Source organism: Haliotis asinina, chromosome 9, assembly GCF_037392515.1.
Source record: "Haliotis asinina isolate JCU_RB_2024 chromosome 9, JCU_Hal_asi_v2, whole genome shotgun sequence".
In the NCBI taxonomy this organism is placed as follows: Eukaryota; Metazoa; Mollusca; class Gastropoda; order Lepetellida; family Haliotidae; genus Haliotis; species Haliotis asinina.
Window position 1 is genome coordinate 20120205 of NC_090288.1, and position 17705 is coordinate 20137909.

The following is a 17705-nucleotide window of genomic DNA, read 5'->3' on the forward strand; positions in this document are numbered from 1 at the left end:
TGCCGTACACCGCCAGAAGCGAATTGAAATGCTCTTTCTAATGAATATAAGATATTAAAGGTCGCATCAGGCATGTAGACATTATTAACCAAAGGATCCTGCGCAGATGGTGTTGGCTACGCACAGGACACGCGGCATGACACGTAGACGTTTGCAGCCTGACATGCCAGTGCACATGGGCATTTTATGCATCGTGTTGAACCCGATTTCCATGGGCTTTAATATTCACTATAAATGTTAAGGAAAGAGAAATTATAATTAGGTATTTTCGGGGTCGACATACATCGGCGGCGGAAGTCAAACGGGATAGAAAATCGGCACTATATGCAGACGTTTGCAGCTATGCACAGAATGGCTGATGTGCATGTTATGCATCGCTAGACACCACACGGAAAGACCTTTCAAATGAATCAGAGATATTAGAAATCCAAAGATGGATAACGAAATTAGAACGAAAGCCTATTTCCGCTACCGGCACCGTCGCGATAGAACTAACATGCGGCATTACATACGGACATGCCTAGCATCTTTGCTCAACGTTGCACATGCACATGCCGTACACCGCCAGAAGCGAATTGAAATGCTCTTTCTAATGAATATAAGATATTAAAAGTCGCATCAGGCATGTAGACATTGTTAACCAAAGGATCCTGCGCTGATGGTGTTGGCTACGCACAGGACACGCGGCATGACACGTAGACGTATGCAGCTTGACATGCCAGTGCACATGGGCATGTTATACATCGTCTTGAACCCGATTTCCATGGGCTTTAATATGCACTATAGATGTTAAGGGTCTTCGAAAGGAAAGAGAAATTATAATTAGGTATTGTGGGGTCGACATACGTCGGCGGCGCAATTCAAGCGGGGTAGAAAAGCGGCACTATATGCAGACGTTTGCAGCTATGCACAGCATTGCAGGTATGCATGGTATGCATCGCCAGAAACCCCACGGAAAGACCTTTCAAATGAATCATAGATATTAAAAATCCAAAGATGGATAACGAAATTAGAACGAAAGCCTATTTCGCCGTCGTAACGGAACTAACATGCGGCATTACATACGGACATGCCTAGCATCTTTGCTCAACGTTGCACATGCACATGCCGTACACCGCCAGAAGCGAATTGAAATGCTCTTTCTAATGCATATAAGATATTAAAAGTCGCATCAGGCATGTAGATACTGTTAACCAAAGGATCCTGCGCTGATGGTGTTGGCGACGCACAGGACACGCGGCATGACACGTAGACGTTTGCAGCTTGACATGCCAGTGTACATGGGCATTTTATACATCGTCTTGAACCCGATTTCCATGGGCTTTCATATTCACTATAAATGTTAAGGAAAGAGAAAGTATAAGGAGGTATTGGCGGGGTCGACATACGTCGGCGGCGCAATTCAAGCGGGGTAGAAAAGCGGCACTATATGCAGACGTTTGCAGCTATGCACAGAATGGCAGATGTGCATGTTATGCATCACCAGACACCACACGGAAAGACATTTCAAATGAATCAAAGATATTAGAAATCCAAAAATGGATAACGAAATTAGAACGAAAACCTATTTCCGCTACCGGCACCGTCGCGATAGAACTAACATGCGGCATTACATACGGACATGCCTAGCATCTTTGCTCAACGTCGCACATGCACATGCCGTACACCGCCAGAAGCGAATTGAAATGCTCTTTCTAATGAATATAAGATAATAAAAGTCGCACCAGGCATGTAGACATTATTAACCAAAGGATCCTGCGCTGATGGTGTTAGCGACGCACAGGACACGCGGCATGACACGTAGAGGTATGCAGTCTGACATGCCAGTGCACATGGGCATGTTATACATCGTCTTGAACCCGATTTCCATGGGCTTTAATATGCACTAAAGATGTTAAGGGTCTTCGAAAGGAAAGAGAAATTATAATTAGGTATTGTGGGGTCGACATACGTCGGCGGCGGAAGTCAAGCGGGGTAGAAAAGCGGCACTATATGCAGACGTTTGCAGTTATGCACAGCATTGCATATGTGCATGTTATGCATCGCCAGAAACCCCACGGAAAGACCTTTCAAATGAATCATAGATATTAAAAATCCAAAGATGGATAACGAAATTAGAACGAAAGCCTATTTCGCCGTCGAAAAGGAACTAACATGCGGCATTACATACGGACATGCCTAGCATCTTTGCTCAACGTTGCACATGCACATGCCGTACACCGCCAGAAGCGAATTGAAATGCTCTTTCTAATGAATATAAGATATTAAAAGTCGCATCAGGCATGTAGATACTGTTAACCAAAGGATCCTGCGCTGATGGTGTTGGCTACGCACAGGACACGCGGCATGGCACGTAGACGTTTGCAGCTTGACATGCCAGTGTACATGGGCATGTTATACATCGTCTTGAACCCGATTTCCATGGGCTTTCATATTCACTATAAATGTTAAGGAAAGAGAAATTATAATTAGGTATTGGCGGGGTCGACATACGTCGGCGGCGGAAGTCAAACGGGGTAGAAAAGCGGCACTATATGCAGACGTTTGCAGCTATGCACAGAATGGCTGATGTGCATGTTATGCATCGCCAGACACCCCACGGAAAGACCTTTCAAATGAATCAAAGATATTAGAAATCCAAAGATGGATAACGAAACTAGAACGAAAGCCTATTTCCGCTACCCGGCACCGTCGCGATAGAACTAACATGCGGCATTACATACGGACATGCCTAGCATCTTTGCTCAACGTCGCACATGCACATGCCGTACACCGCCAGAAGCGAATTGAAATGCTCTTTCTAATGAATATAAGATATTAAAGGTCGCATCAGGCATGTAGACATTATTAACCAAAGGATCCTGCGCAGATGGTGTTGGCTACGCACAGGACACGCGGCATGACACGTAGACGTTTGCAGCCTGACATGCCAGTGCACATGGGCATTTTATGCATCGTGTTGAACCCGATTTCCATGGGCTTTAATATTCACTATAAATGTTAAGGAAAGAGAAATTATAATTAGGTATTGGCGGGGTCGACATACGTCGGCGGCGGAAGTCAAACGGGGTAGAAAAGCGGCACTATATGCAGACGTTTGCAGCTATGCACAGCATTGCAGGTATGCATGGTATGCATCGCCAGAAACCCCACGGAAAGACCTTTCAAATGAATCATAGATATTAAAAATCCAAAGATGGATAACGAAATTAGAACAAAAGCCTATTTCGCCGTCGTAACGGAACTAACATGCGGCATTACATACGGACATGCCTAGCATCTTTGCTCAACGTTGCACATGCACATGCCGTACACCGCCAGAAGCGAATTGAAATGCTCTTTCTAATGAATATAAGATATTAAAAGTCGCATCAGGCATGTAGAGACTGTTAACCAAAGGATCCTGCGCTGATGGTGTTGGCGACGCACAGGACACGCGGCATGGCACGTAGACGTTTGCAGCTTGACATGCCAGTGTACATGGGCATGTTATACATCGTCTTGAACCCGATTTCCATGGGCTTTCATATTCACTATAAATGTTAAGGAAAGAGAAATTATAATTAGGTATTGGCGGGGTCGACATACGTCGGCGGCGGAAGTCAAACGGGGTAGAAAAGCGGCACTATATGCAGACGTTTGCAGCTATGCACAGCATTGCAGGTATGCATGGTATGCATCGCCAGAAACCCCACGGAAAGACCTTTCAAATGAATCATAGATATTAAAAATCCAAAGATGGATAACGAAATTAGAACAAAAGCCTATTTCGCCGTCGTAACGGAACTAACATGCGGCATTACATACGGACATGCCTAGCATCTTTGCTCAACGTTGCACATGCACATGCCGTACACCGCCAGAAGCGAATTGAAATGCTCTTTCTAATGAATATAAGATATTAAAAGTCGCATCAGGCATGTAGAGACTGTTAATCAAAGGATCCTGCGCTGATGGTGTTGGCGACGCACAGGACACGCGGCATGACACGTAGACGTATGCAGCTTGACATGCCAGTGCACATGGGCATGTTATACATCGTCTTGAACCCGATTTCCATGGGCTTTCATATTCACTATAAATGTTAAGGAAAGGGAAAGTATTAGGAGGTATTGGCGGGGTCGACATACGTCGGCGGCGCAATTCAAGCGGGGTAGAAAAGCGGCACTATATGCAGACGTTTGCAGCTATGCACAGAATGGCAGATGTGCATGTTATGCATCACCAGACACCACACGGAAAGACATTTCAAATGAATCAGAGATATTAGAAATCCAAAAATGGATAACGAAATTAGAACGAAAACCTATTTCCGCTACCGGCACCGTCGCGATAGAACTAACATGCGGCATTACATACGGACATGCCTAGCATCATTGCTCAACGTCGCACATGCACATGCCGTACACCGCCAGAAGCGAATTGAAATGCTCTTTCTAATGAATATAAGATAATAAAAGTCGCACCAGGCATGTAGACATTGTTAACCAAAGGATCCTGCGCTGATGGTGTTAGCGACGCACAGGACACGCGGCATGACACGTAGAGGTATGCAGTCTGACATGCCAGTGCACATGGGCATGTTATACATCGTCTTGAACCCGATTTCCATGGGCTTTAATATGCACTAAAGATGTTAAGGGTCTTCGAAAGGAAAGAGAAATTATAATTAGGTATTGTGGGGTCGACATACGTCGGCGGCGGAAGTCAAGCGGGGTAGAAAAGCGGCACTATATGCAGACGTTTGCAGTTATGCACAGCATTGCATATGTGCATGTTATGCATCGCCAGAAACCCCACGGAAAGACCTTTCAAATGAATCATAGATATTAAAAATCCAAAGATGGATAACGAAATTAGAACGAAAGCCTATTTCGCCGTCGAAAAGGAACTAACATGCGGCATTACATACGGACATGCCTAGCATCTTTGCTCAACGTTGCACATGCACATGCCGTACACCGCCAGAAGCGAATTGAAATGCTCTTTCTAATGAATATAAGATATTAAAAGTCGCATCAGGCATGTAGATACTGTTAACCAAAGGATCCTGCGCTGATGGTGTTGGCTACGCACAGGACACGCGGCATGGCACGTAGACGTTTGCAGCTTGACATGCCAGTGTACATGGGCATGTTATACATCGTCTTGAACCCGATTTCCATGGGCTTTCATATTCACTATAAATGTTAAGGAAAGAGAAATTATAATTAGGTATTGGCGGGGTCGACATACGTCGGCGGCGGAAGTCAAACGGGGTAGAAAAGCGGCACTATATGCAGACGTTTGCAGCTATGGACAGAATGGCTGATGTGCATGTTATGCATCGCCAGACACCCCACGGAAAGACCTTTCAAATGAATCAAAGACATTAGAAATCCAAAGATGGATAACGAAATTAGAACGAAAGCTATTTCCGCTACCCGGCACCGTCGCGATAGAACTAACATGCGGCATTACATACGGACATGCCTAGCATCTTTGCTCAACGTCGCACATGCACATGCCGTACACCGCCAGAAGCGAATTGAAATGCTCTTTCTAATGAATATAAGATATTAAAGGTCGCATCAGGCATGTAGACATTATTAACCAAAGGATCCTGCGCAGATGGTGTTGGCTACGCACAGGACACGCGGCATGACACGTAGACGTTTGCAGCCTGACATGCCAGTGCACATGGGCATTTTATGCATCGTGTTGAACCCGATTTCCATGGGCTTTAATATTCACTATAAATGTTAAGGAAAGAGAAATTATAATTAGGTATTTTCGGGGTCGACATACATCGGCGGCGGAAGTCAAACGGGATAGAAAATCGGCACTATATGCAGACGTTTGCAGCTATGCACAGAATGGCTGATGTGCATGTTATGCATCGCTAGACACCACACGGAAAGACCTTTCAAATGAATCAGAGATATTAGAAATCCAAAGATGGATAACGAAATTAGAACGAAAGCCTATTTCCGCTACCGGCACCGTCGCGATAGAACTAACATGCGGCATTACATACGGACATGCCTAGCATCTTTGCTCAACGTTGCACATGCACATGCCGTACACCGCCAGAAGCGAATTGAAATGCTCTTTCTAATGAATATAAGATATTAAAAGTCGCATCAGGCATGTAGACATTGTTAACCAAAGGATCCTGCGCTGATGGTGTTGGCTACGCACAGGACACGCGGCATGACACGTAGACGTATGCAGCTTGACATGCCAGTGCACATGGGCATGTTATACATCGTCTTGAACCCGATTTCCATGGGCTTTAATATGCACTAAAGATGTTAAGGGTCTTCGAAAGGAAAGAGAAATTATAATTAGGTATTGTGGGGTCGACATACGTCGGCGGCGGAAGTCAAGCGGGGTAGAAAAGCGGCACTATATGCAGACGTTTGCAGTTATGCACAGCATTGCATATGTGCATGTTATGCATCGCCAGAAACCCCACGGAAAGACCTTTCAAATGAATCATAGATATTAAAAATCCAAAGATGGATAACGAAATTAGAACGAAAGCCTATTTCGCCGTCGAAAAGGAACTAACATGCGGCATTACATACGGACATGCCTAGCATCTTTGCTCAACGTTGCACATGCACATGCCGTACACCGCCAGAAGCGAATTGAAATGCTCTTTCTAATGAATATAAGATATTAAAAGTCGCATCAGGCATGTAGATACTGTTAACCAAAGGATCCTGCGCTGATGGTGTTGGCTACGCACAGGACACGCGGCATGGCACGTAGACGTTTGCAGCTTGACATGCCAGTGTACATGGGCATGTTATACATCGTCTTGAACCCGATTTCCATGGGCTTTCATATTCACTATAAATGTTAAGGAAAGAGAAATTATAATTAGGTATTGGCGGGGTCGACATACGTCGGCGGCGGAAGTCAAACGGGGTAGAAAAGCGGCACTATATGCAGACGTTTGCAGCTATGGACAGAATGGCTGATGTGCATGTTATGCATCGCCAGACACCCCACGGAAAGACCTTTCAAATGAATCAAAGACATTAGAAATCCAAAGATGGATAACGAAATTAGAACGAAAGCTATTTCCGCTACCCGGCACCGTCGCGATAGAACTAACATGCGGCATTACATACGGACATGCCTAGCATCTTTGCTCAACGTCGCACATGCACATGCCGTACACCGCCAGAAGCGAATTGAAATGCTCTTTCTAATGAATATAAGATATTAAAGGTCGCATCAGGCATGTAGACATTATTAACCAAAGGATCCTGCGCAGATGGTGTTGGCTACGCACAGGACACGCGGCATGACACGTAGACGTTTGCAGCCTGACATGCCAGTGCACATGGGCATTTTATGCATCGTGTTGAACCCGATTTCCATGGGCTTTAATATTCACTATAAATGTTAAGGAAAGAGAAATTATAATTAGGTATTTTCGGGGTCGACATACATCGGCGGCGGAAGTCAAACGGGATAGAAAATCGGCACTATATGCAGACGTTTGCAGCTATGCACAGAATGGCTGATGTGCATGTTATGCATCGCTAGACACCACACGGAAAGACCTTTCAAATGAATCAGAGATATTAGAAATCCAAAGATGGATAACGAAATTAGAACGAAAGCCTATTTCCGCTACCGGCACCGTCGCGATAGAACTAACATGCGGCATTACATACGGACATGCCTAGCATCTTTGCTCAACGTTGCACATGCACATGCCGTACACCGCCAGAAGCGAATTGAAATGCTCTTTCTAATGAATATAAGATATTAAAAGTCGCATCAGGCATGTAGACATTGTTAACCAAAGGATCCTGCGCTGATGGTGTTGGCTACGCACAGGACACGCGGCATGACACGTAGACGTATGCAGCTTGACATGCCAGTGCACATGGGCATGTTATACATCGTCTTGAACCCGATTTCCATGGGCTTTAATATGCACTAAAGATGTTAAGGGTCTTCGAAAGGAAAGAGAAATTATAATTAGGTATTGTGGGGTCGACATACGTCGGCGGCGGAAGTCAAGCGGGGTAGAAAAGCGGCACTATATGCAGACGTTTGCAGTTATGCACAGCATTGCATATGTGCATGTTATGCATCGCCAGAAACCCCACGGAAAGACCTTTCAAATGAATCATAGATATTAAAAATCCAAAGATGGATAACGAAATTAGAACGAAAGCCTATTTCGCCGTCGAAAAGGAACTAACATGCGGCATTACATACGGACATGCCTAGCATCTTTGCTCAACGTTGCACATGCACATGCCGTACACCGCCAGAAGCGAATTGAAATGCTCTTTCTAATGAATATAAGATATTAAAAGTCGCATCAGGCATGTAGATACTGTTAACCAAAGGATCCTGCGCTGATGGTGTTGGCTACGCACAGGACACGCGGCATGGCACGTAGACGTTTGCAGCTTGACATGCCAGTGTACATGGGCATGTTATACATCGTCTTGAACCCGATTTCCATGGGCTTTCATATTCACTATAAATGTTAAGGAAAGAGAAATTATAATTAGGTATTGGCGGGGTCGACATACGTCGGCGGCGGAAGTCAAACGGGGTAGAAAAGCGGCACTATATGCAGACGTTTGCAGCTATGGACAGAATGGCTGATGTGCATGTTATGCATCGCCAGACACCCCACGGAAAGACCTTTCAAATGAATCAAAGACATTAGAAATCCAAAGATGGATAACGAAATTAGAACGAAAGCTATTTCCGCTACCCGGCACCGTCGCGATAGAACTAACATGCGGCATTACATACGGACATGCCTAGCATCTTTGCTCAACGTCGCACATGCACATGCCGTACACCGACAGAAGCGAATTGAAATGCTCTTTCTAATGAATATAAGATATTAAAGGTCGCATCAGGCATGTAGACATTATTAACCAAAGGATCCTGCGCAGATGGTGTTGGCTACGCACAGGACACGCGGCATGACACGTAGACGTTTGCAGCCTGACATGCCAGTGCACATGGGCATTTTATGCATCGTGTTGAACCCGATTTCCATGGGCTTTAATATTCACTATAAATGTTAAGGAAAGAGAAATTATAATTAGGTATTTTCGGGGTCGACATACATCGGCGGCGGAAGTCAAACGGGATAGAAAATCGGCACTATATGCAGACGTTTGCAGCTATGCACAGAATGGCTGATGTGCATGTTATGCATCGCTAGACACCACACGGAAAGACCTTTCAAATGAATCAGAGATATTAGAAATCCAAAGATGGATAACGAAATTAGAACGAAAGCCTATTTCCGCTACCGGCACCGTCGCGATAGAACTAACATGCGGCATTACATACGGACATGCCTAGCATCTTTGCTCAACGTTGCACATGCACATGCCGTACACCGCCAGAAGCGAATTGAAATGCTCTTTCTAATGAATATAAGATATTAAAAGTCGCATCAGGCATGTAGACATTGTTAACCAAAGGATCCTGCGCTGATGGTGTTGGCTACGCACAGGACACGCGGCATGACACGTAGACGTATGCAGCTTGACATGCCAGTGCACATGGGCATGTTATACATCGTCTTGAACCCGATTTCCATGGGCTTTAATATGCACTAAAGATGTTAAGGGTCTTCGAAAGGAAAGAGAAATTATAATTAGGTATTGTGGGGTCGACATACGTCGGCGGCGGAAGTCAAGCGGGGTAGAAAAGCGGCACTATATGCAGACGTTTGCAGTTATGCACAGCATTGCATATGTGCATGTTATGCATCGCCAGAAACCCCACGGAAAGACCTTTCAAATGAATCATAGATATTAAAAATCCAAAGATGGATAACGAAATTAGAACGAAAGCCTATTTCGCCGTCGAAAAGGAACTAACATGCGGCATTACATACGGACATGCCTAGCATCTTTGCTCAACGTTGCACATGCACATGCCGTACACCGCCAGAAGCGAATTGAAATGCTCTTTCTAATGAATATAAGATATTAAAAGTCGCATCAGGCATGTAGATACTGTTAACCAAAGGATCCTGCGCTGATGGTGTTGGCTACGCACAGGACACGCGGCATGGCACGTAGACGTTTGCAGCTTGACATGCCAGTGTACATGGGCATGTTATACATCGTCTTGAACCCGATTTCCATGGGCTTTCATATTCACTATAAATGTTAAGGAAAGAGAAATTATAATTAGGTATTGGCGGGGTCGACATACGTCGGCGGCGGAAGTCAAACGGGGTAGAAAAGCGGCACTATATGCAGACGTTTGCAGCTATGGACAGAATGGCTGATGTGCATGTTATGCATCGCCAGACACCCCACGGAAAGACCTTTCAAATGAATCAAAGACATTAGAAATCCAAAGATGGATAACGAAATTAGAACGAAAGCTATTTCCGCTACCCGGCACCGTCGCGATAGAACTAACATGCGGCATTACATACGGACATGCCTAGCATCTTTGCTCAACGTCGCACATGCACATGCCGTACACCGCCAGAAGCGAATTGAAATGCTCTTTCTAATGAATATAAGATATTAAAGGTCGCATCAGGCATGTAGACATTATTAACCAAAGGATCCTGCGCAGATGGTGTTGGCTACGCACAGGACACGCGGCATGACACGTAGACGTTTGCAGCCTGACATGCCAGTGCACATGGGCATTTTATGCATCGTGTTGAACCCGATTTCCATGGGCTTTAATATTCACTATAAATGTTAAGGAAAGAGAAATTATAATTAGGTATTTTCGGGGTCGACATACATCGGCGGCGGAAGTCAAACGGGATAGAAAATCGGCACTATATGCAGACGTTTGCAGCTATGCACAGAATGGCTGATGTGCATGTTATGCATCGCTAGACACCACACGGAAAGACCTTTCAAATGAATCAGAGATATTAGAAATCCAAAGATGGATAACGAAATTAGAACGAAAGCCTATTTCCGCTACCGGCACCGTCGCGATAGAACTAACATGCGGCATTACATACGGACATGCCTAGCATCTTTGCTCAACGTTGCACATGCACATGCCGTACACCGCCAGAAGCGAATTGAAATGCTCTTTCTAATGAATATAAGATATTAAAAGTCGCATCAGGCATGTAGACATTGTTAACCAAAGGATCCTGCGCTGATGGTGTTGGCTACGCACAGGACACGCGGCATGACACGTAGACGTATGCAGCTTGACATGCCAGTGCACATGGGCATGTTATACATCGTCTTGAACCCGATTTCCATGGGCTTTAATATGCACTATAGATGTTAAGGGTCTTCGAAAGGAAAGAGAAATTATAATTAGGTATTGTGGGGTCGACATACGTCGGCGGCGCAATTCAAGCGGGGTAGAAAAGCGGCACTATATGCAGACGTTTGCAGCTATGCACAGCATTGCAGGTATGCATGGTATGCATCGCCAGAAACCCCACGGAAAGACCTTTCAAATGAATCATAGATATTAAAAATCCAAAGATGGATAACGAAATTAGAACGAAAGCCTATTTCGCCGTCGTAACGGAACTAACATGCGGCATTACATACGGACATGCCTAGCATCTTTGCTCAACGTTGCACATGCACATGCCGTACACCGCCAGAAGCGAATTGAAATGCTCTTTCTAATGCATATAAGATATTAAAAGTCGCATCAGGCATGTAGATACTGTTAACCAAAGGATCCTGCGCTGATGGTGTTGGCGACGCACAGGACACGCGGCATGACACGTAGACGTTTGCAGCTTGACATGCCAGTGTACATGGGCATTTTATACATCGTCTTGAACCCGATTTCCATGGGCTTTCATATTCACTATAAATGTTAAGGAAAGAGAAAGTATAAGGAGGTATTGGCGGGGTCGACATACGTCGGCGGCGCAATTCAAGCGGGGTAGAAAAGCGGCACTATATGCAGACGTTTGCAGCTATGCACAGAATGGCAGATGTGCATGTTATGCATCACCAGACACCACACGGAAAGACATTTCAAATGAATCAAAGATATTAGAAATCCAAAAATGGATAACGAAATTAGAACGAAAACCTATTTCCGCTACCGGCACCGTCGCGATAGAACTAACATGCGGCATTACATACGGACATGCCTAGCATCTTTGCTCAACGTCGCACATGCACATGCCGTACACCGCCAGAAGCGAATTGAAATGCTCTTTCTAATGAATATAAGATAATAAAAGTCGCACCAGGCATGTAGACATTATTAACCAAAGGATCCTGCGCTGATGGTGTTAGCGACGCACAGGACACGCGGCATGACACGTAGAGGTATGCAGTCTGACATGCCAGTGCACATGGGCATGTTATACATCGTCTTGAACCCGATTTCCATGGGCTTTAATATGCACTAAAGATGTTAAGGGTCTTCGAAAGGAAAGAGAAATTATAATTAGGTATTGTGGGGTCGACATACGTCGGCGGCGGAAGTCAAGCGGGGTAGAAAAGCGGCACTATATGCAGACGTTTGCAGTTATGCACAGCATTGCATATGTGCATGTTATGCATCGCCAGAAACCCCACGGAAAGACCTTTCAAATGAATCATAGATATTAAAAATCCAAAGATGGATAACGAAATTAGAACGAAAGCCTATTTCGCCGTCGAAAAGGAACTAACATGCGGCATTACATACGGACATGCCTAGCATCTTTGCTCAACGTTGCACATGCACATGCCGTACACCGCCAGAAGCGAATTGAAATGCTCTTTCTAATGAATATAAGATATTAAAAGTCGCATCAGGCATGTAGATACTGTTAACCAAAGGATCCTGCGCTGATGGTGTTGGCTACGCACAGGACACGCGGCATGGCACGTAGACGTTTGCAGCTTGACATGCCAGTGTACATGGGCATGTTATACATCGTCTTGAACCCGATTTCCATGGGCTTTCATATTCACTATAAATGTTAAGGAAAGAGAAATTATAATTAGGTATTGGCGGGGTCGACATACGTCGGCGGCGGAAGTCAAACGGGGTAGAAAAGCGGCACTATATGCAGACGTTTGCAGCTATGCACAGAATGGCTGATGTGCATGTTATGCATCGCCAGACACCCCACGGAAAGACCTTTCAAATGAATCAAAGATATTAGAAATCCAAAGATGGATAACGAAACTAGAACGAAAGCCTATTTCCGCTACCCGGCACCGTCGCGATAGAACTAACATGCGGCATTACATACGGACATGCCTAGCATCTTTGCTCAACGTCGCACATGCACATGCCGTACACCGCCAGAAGCGAATTGAAATGCTCTTTCTAATGAATATAAGATATTAAAAGTCGCATCAGGCATGTAGAGACTGTTAATCAAAGGATCCTGCGCTGATGGTGTTGGCGACGCACAGGACACGCGGCATGACACGTAGACGTATGCAGCTTGACATGCCAGTGTACATGGGCATGTTATACATCGTGTTGAACCCGATTTCCATGGGCTTCAATATTCACTATAAATGTTAAGGAAAGAGAAATTATAATTAGGTATTGGCGGGGTCGACATACGTCGGCGGAGGAAGTCAAACGGGATAGAAAAGCGGCACTATATGCAGACGTTTGCAGCTATGCACAGAATGGCAGATGTGCATGTTATGCATCGCTAGACACCACACGGAAAGACCTTTCAAATGAATCAGAGATATTAGAAATCCAAAGATGGATAACGAAACTAGAACGAAAGCCTATTTCCGCTACCGGCACCGTCGCGATAGAACTAACATGCGGCATTACATACGGACATGCCTAGCATCTTTGCTCAACGTTGCACATGCACATGCCGTACACCGCCAGAAGCGAATTGAAATGCTCTTTCTAATGAATATAAGATATTAAAAGTCGCATCAGGCATGTAGACATTGTTAACCAAAGGATCCTGCGCTGATGGTGTTGGCTACGCACAGGACACGCGGCATGACACGTAGACGCATGCAGCTTGACATGCCAGTGCACATGGGCATGTTATACATCGTCTTGAACCCGATTTCCATGGGCTTTAATATGCACTAAAGATGTTAAGGGTCTTCGAAAGGAAAGAGAAATTATAATTAGGTATTGTGGGGTCGACATACGTCGGCGGCGGAAGTCAAACGGGGTAGAAAAGCGGCACTATATGCAGACGTTTGCAGCTATGCACAGAATGGCTGATGTGCATGTTATGCATCGCCAGACACCCCACGGAAAGACCTTTCAAATGAATCAAAGATATTAGAAATCCAAAGATGGATAACGAAACTAGAACGAAAGCCTATTTCCGCTACCCGGCACCGTCTCGATAGAACTAACATGCGGCATTACATACGGACATGCCTAGCATCTTTGCTCAACGTCGCACATGCACATGCCGTACACCGCCAGAAGCGAATTGAAATGCTCTTTCTAATGAATATAAGATAATAAAAGTCGCACCAGGCATGTAGACATTATTAACCAAAGGATCCTGCGCTGATGGTGTTAGCAACGCACAGGACACGCGGCATGACACGTAGAGGTACGCAGTCTGACATGCCAGTGCACATGGGCATGTTATACATCGTGTTGAACCCGATTTCCATGGGCTTTAATATGCACTAAAGATGTTAAGGGTCTTCGAAAGGAAAGAGAAATTATAATTAGGTATTGTGGGGTCGACATACGTCGGCGGCGGAAGTCAAGCGGGGTAGAAAAGCGGCACTATATGCAGACGTTTGCAGTTATGCACAGCATTGCATATGTGCATGTTATGCATCGCCAGAAACCCCACGGAAAGACCTTTCAAATGAATCATAGATATTAAAAATCCAAAGATGGATAACGAAATTAGAACGAAAGCCTATTTCGCCGTCGAAAAGGAACTAACATGCGGCATTACATACGGACATGCCTAGCATCTTTGCTCAACGTTGCACATGCACATGCCGTACACCGCCAGAAGCGAATTGAAATGCTCTTTCTAATGAATATAAGATATTAAAAGTCGCATCAGGCATGTAGATACTGTTAACCAAAGGATCCTGCGCTGATGGTGTTGGCTACGCACAGGACACGCGGCATGGCACGTAGACGTTTGCAGCTTGACATGCCAGTGTACATGGGCATGTTATACATCGTGTTGAACCCGATTTCCATGGGCTTTCATATTCACTATAAATGTTAAGGAAAGAGAAATTATAATTAGGTATTGGCGGGGTCGACATACGTCGGCGGCTTAAGTCAAACGGGATAGAAAATCGGCACTATATGCAGACGTTTGCAGCTATGCACAGAATGGCTGATGTGCATGTTATGCATCGCTAGACACCACACGGAAAGACCTTTCAAATGAATCAGAGATATTAGAAATCCAAAGATGGATAACGAAATTACAACGAAAGCCTATTTCCGCTACCGGCACCGTCGCGATAGAACTAACATGCGGCATTACATACGGACATGCCTAGCATCTTTGCTCAACGTTGCACATGCACATGCCGTACACCGCCAGAAGCGAATTGAAATGCTCTTTCTAATGAATATAAGATATTAAAGGTCGCATCAGGCATGTAGACATTATTAACCAAAGGATCCTGCGCAGATGGTGTTGGCGACGCACAGGACACTCGGCATGACACGTAGACGTTTGCAGCCTGACATGCCAGTGCACATGGGCATTTTATACATCGTGTTGAACCCGATTTCCATGGGCTTCAATATTCACTATAAATGTTAAGGAAAGAGAAATTATAATTAGGTATTGTGGGGTCGACATACGTCGGCGGAGGAAGTCAAACGGGGTAGAAAAGCGGCACTATATGCAGACGTTTGCAGCTATGCACAGAATGGCTGATGTGCATGTTATGCATCGCCAGACACCCCACGGAAAGACCTTTCAAATGAATCAAAGATATTAGAAATCCAAAGATGGATAACGAAATTAGAACGAAAGCCTATTTCGCCTTCGTAACGGAACTAACATGCGGCATTACATACGGACATGCCTAGCATCTTTGCTCAACGTTGCACATGCACATGCCGTACACCGCCAGAAGCGAATTGAAATGCTCTTTCTAATGCATATAAGATATTAAAAGTCGCATCAGGCATGTAGATACTGTTAACGAAAGGATCCTGCGCTGATGGTGTTGGCGACGCACAGGACACGCGGCATGACACGTAGACGTATGCAGCTTGACATGCCAGTGCACATGGGCATGTTATACATCGTCTTGAACCCGATTTCCATGGGCTTTCATATTCACTATAAATGTTAAGGAAAGGGAAAGTATAAGGAGGTATTGGCGGGGTCGACATACGTCGGCGGCGCAATTCAAGCGGGGTAGAAAAGCGGCACTATATGCAGACGTTTGCAGCTATGCACAGAATGGCTGATGTGCATGTTATGCATCACCAGACACCACACGGAAAGACATTTCAAATGAATCAAAGATATTAGAAATCCAAAAATGGATAACGAAATTAGAACGAAAACCTATTTCCGCTACCGGCACCGTCGCGATAGAACTAACATGCGGCATTACATACGGACATGCCTAGCATCATTGCTCAACGTCGCACATGCACATGCCGTACACCGCCAGAAGCGAATTGAAATGCTCTTTCTAATGAATATAAGATAATAAAAGTCGCACCAGGCATGTAGACATTGTTAACCAAAGGATCCTGCGCTGATGGTGTTAGCGACGCACAGGACACGCGGCATGACACGTAGAGGTACGCAGTCTGACATGCCAGTGCACATGGGCATGTTATACATCGTCTTGAACCCGATTTCCATGGGCTTTAATATGCACTATAGATGTTAAGGGTCTTCGAAAGGAAAGAGAAATTATAATTAGGTATTGTGGGGTCGACATACGTCGGCGGCGGAAGTCAAGCGGGGTAGAAAAGCGGCACTATATGCAGACGTTTGCAGTTATGCACAGCATTGCATATGTGCATGTTATGCATCGCCAGAAACCCCACGGAAAGACCTTTCAAATGAATCATAGATATTAAAAATCCAAAGATGGATAACGAAATTAGAACGAAAGCCTATTTCGCCGTCGAAAAGGAACTAACATGCGGCATTACATACGGACATGCCTAGCATCTTTGCTCAACGTTGCACATGCACATGCCGTACACCGCCAGAAGCGAATTGAAATGCTCTTTCTAATGAATATAAGATATTAAAAGTCGCATCAGGCATGTAGATACTGTTAACCAAAGGATCCTGCGCTGATGGTGTTGGCTACGCACAGGACACGCGGCATGGCACGTAGACGTTTGCAGCTTGACATGCCAGTGTACATGGGCATGTTATACATCGTCTTGAACCCGATTTCCATGGGCTTTCATATTCACTATAAATGTTAAGGAAAGAGAAATTATAATTACGTATTGGCTGGGTCGACATACGTCGGCGGCGGAAGTCAAACGGGATAGAAAATCGGCACTATATGCAGACGTTTGCAGCTATGCACAGAATGGCTGATGTGCATGTTATGCATCGCTAGACACCACACGGAAAGACCTTTCAAATGAATCAGAGATATTAGAAATCCAAAGATGGATAACGAAATTAGAACGAAAGCCTATTTCCGCTACCGGCACCGTCGCGATAGAACTAACATGCGGCATTACATACGGACATGCCTAGCATCTTTGCTCAACGTTGCACATGCACATGCCGTACACCGCCAGAAGCGAATTGAAATGCTCTTTCTAATGAATAT